Source organism: Peromyscus leucopus, chromosome 3 (assembly GCF_004664715.2).
Source record: "Peromyscus leucopus breed LL Stock chromosome 3, UCI_PerLeu_2.1, whole genome shotgun sequence".
Taxonomy (NCBI): Eukaryota; Metazoa; Chordata; class Mammalia; order Rodentia; family Cricetidae; genus Peromyscus; species Peromyscus leucopus.
The window spans coordinates 92,065,809-92,068,924 of record NC_051065.1 but is presented as its reverse complement, the minus strand read 5'-3'; the positions used below and the strand labels follow the sequence as shown (position 1 = coordinate 92,068,924).

General features: G+C 44.9%; 1 pseudogene; it reads right to left on the bottom strand.

The window, feature by feature from the left end:
* Positions 1 to 1,295: 1,295 nt before the first annotated feature.
* On the bottom strand, positions 1,296 to 2,301 carry LOC114710177 (annotated as a pseudogene).
* Positions 2,302 to 3,116: the final 815 nt, after the last annotated feature.

The window sequence follows — 3,116 nt, the reverse complement described above, 5'->3', positions numbered from 1 at the left end:
TGACACGCAGATCTCTGTGTGTTCAAGGATACCACATGGAGACACATGTCATTAATCTCAATGCCAACTATAGAGACCTAGAGGTCTATATAGACAGGTAGTGACAAGGAGGTCATGTGGTTTGGTTTACAACCAATGAGAAGGCAGAACAGAGAGTCAATAAAAGGACAGAAACACAGGAAGTAGTTCTCTTTTCTGAGGGGAAGGACGGCAGCTGCAGGAAGGGTAAGAAGGGGGTTTTAAGTCTCAGCTCTCAGCTACTGCTCTGACCTCTTGGGCTCATAACTCTGCATTTGGCTTTGTTTTTCTTATTTAATAAGTCTATTACATCTACATTTGGTGCCCAACATGGCAAGAATTCATTAAAAGCCACTCGGGTGGGCTTGGCTCGGTGGCTTGGCCCAGCTCCCCACCTCAGCAGGCCCAGCTCCCTGCCTGGACCTAGCTCAGCCTAGGCTCCAGGCCTAACTGACCGTAGCTACAAGCAGTTACTGCAGCTGGTGCTTTGAACAACTCAGGCCTGCCAGAGCTACTGGTCGGATGCACTTGACTGTAATTCCAACAGGTACACGCAACTGCAGAGAGAGCTGTTTGCAGCTGAAACACCAACACACGGGGTCGGAGCTTAAGGAAGCCGAAGCCTAGGCTTGACTTGGCTCAAGTGGGAACACGTGGCTAGATTTAAGCTTTTAGCCAGAACTTGTGGCTGCACTTTCTTTCTTTCTTTCTTTTTTTTTTTTAATCATTTATACTTTATATTGGGGATGTTTTAACATAGCCGAAAAAATCTTGAATGTGGCCCACAAGTACAACAATAAATAAGAGGCCTATGGCTGCCAAAGGTAGACCTAGGTGAGGATTTGATTAAGGTGATGAAGAGCCCCTGGACAAGAACATACTAGGGAAAGAGTGCCCCTGGGCACAACCCTGAGATGTGGAATTATCAAGATCCTGTTATACATCCAGGAGTAAGGCTGTATGGTCCTTGTTCAGATGAGAGAATGCAGTGAGAGACACAGGTCTCCTGGCCACCCATTTGGACAAGATATGTCTCGACCCTCCTGACAATAGGCCCTCAGAAGCTATTGGTTCTAGTAGAAAATCAGTGAGCAGGCAATCTGCCACTGTGCTGGGAAAGGCACACGGAAATCAGCAAGCCTCCCTTCCCTTCTTTGCTTCACCATCAAAAGCCCATTCACACTCACACAGCAGAAACCAACACAAACAATGCTTAGAAAATAAATATCCATATGTACAAATAGATGTGTACTGTATTCAAAAGAACACTTCCCATTCTACTTCTTCTTTTTCTCATAGCAGGGGATGGCAGGTAGAAAGATCTCTTGAAGGTTGCCCCAAAACCCATGGGAGTCAATGTTGTGATAGATGTGAGGCTCAGCTGGTGGGGACCAGGCCACCAGAGGGCAGTGCTGGCACTAGGCCCAGTCACCTCTACACCACTCATTTGTGGTCTGGTTAGTGGCAGGTTTCCGGCCAGGAGCAAACTCAGTACCATGACAAAGCCCAGCAGGAAGATGATCCTTGGGAGAGCCAGGAACAGGTAATGAATAAGAAAGACTGTCCACAGACTGGAAATGCCCAAAGTCATCAGTGTAAGTTTCCTGGTACAGATCCAATACTGCCACTAGTTGGATCAGAAAGGCAGCACTCAGGATAGCTATGGTGGTAGCCGATGCCGTCAGTGTCAAGAGGTAGATGAGGAAGTACCTGGTGTTCCAGGCCCCAATGCAGTTGTTCACCAAAACACAGTGATGATTGAATCGGTCCACACACCAGTCACACACTCCACAGTGCTTGGACCGGGCTGGTTTCCTTAGGTCACAAGTGAAGCACCTCGAGTTCTCTGGAAAGATTACATCATCGAATTCATAGACTTGAAGAAGTAATGACTCATTCATTTTATTGATGGTGCCCAGATTGGCTGCACTAGTCAGGGTGAAGAACACCAGATTCATGCCCAGCAGCAGATAGGGCAGGAGAAGGTAAGGCAGATAGAACTCCAGCTCCTGGCAGTAGCCAAATATTTCCAAGGTGTACTCAGCATAAACTAGCCCTTGCAAGAGCAGGTGCAGGACAATGAAGGTGGGGTTGCGTGTGTGAAAGAGCTGATGAAGAAGCCTCTGCGCAGCCCTCTGAAGGCATTGTGGGATTATACAGGAGTACACCTGTGCTCCTCCCAGGACCAGGCCTTTCAAACGCTGGATTTTTGTGATGATGCAGATCATGACAACACCAATCAATAAGAAGGCCATAGAACAAGAAGAGAAACAGGAAGTCCATGCTGGAGGAAGGTAACAGAAGGTCTCCTGCCTACATATTTCTCTTGGTCAGACACTGTTCCGCGGCACCTCTAGCATTCTTTCCTCTTTACCACATCCACAGAGAATTCAGACAGCACCTCCACTTGGGTAGCGTTGTGTGTCTGGAACATGCAAAGATGGCAGCATGCTTGTTTGAGAGCTGGCCCAATCACAGAAAACTGTCAGCCACTCGCAGCTGTCACCATCCACTCTTTCTTCTCTCTCTCTCTCTCTCTCTCTCTCTCTCTCTCTCTCTCTCTCTCTCTCTCTTTCTCTCTCTCTGTCTCTCTTTGGATTCACACCTAAAATGCTAGGTAGCTGTTTTGAAATTCCCTCACATTTCTACTGTTCTACACAGACTTGGTAAGTCAATCAAGATATCAGGCATTTTAAAGGAAAAACTATTTAAAAGAGAAAAAAATCCACATTTAAAAAAATTGGGTATTATGTATACATTGGAAGAAAATTGGGCTTTGTTTGATAAAATTTTAGGCAGTGAAAATGGAACAACTATATGAGAAGATTAATGTTGATAGGATTATGCACATTATTAGTTTCCTTATCCTTATTTTAATATTTCAAAAGATAGTTAACTTAAGTGCCAGGATAAAAGCTTTAGAACAACCTGTTAAAACAAATTATACAGAAATTTAGATTCAGACAGAAGGAATTAACAGTGAAATTGTTTCAAGATTGTATTATAAGGTTACAGAAAGAAAGCCTGTTTTCACACAATCACCCTTAATTTATCAGGTAACCACACAGCAGCTACCTGGTCAAGTGAATGCACAAAAT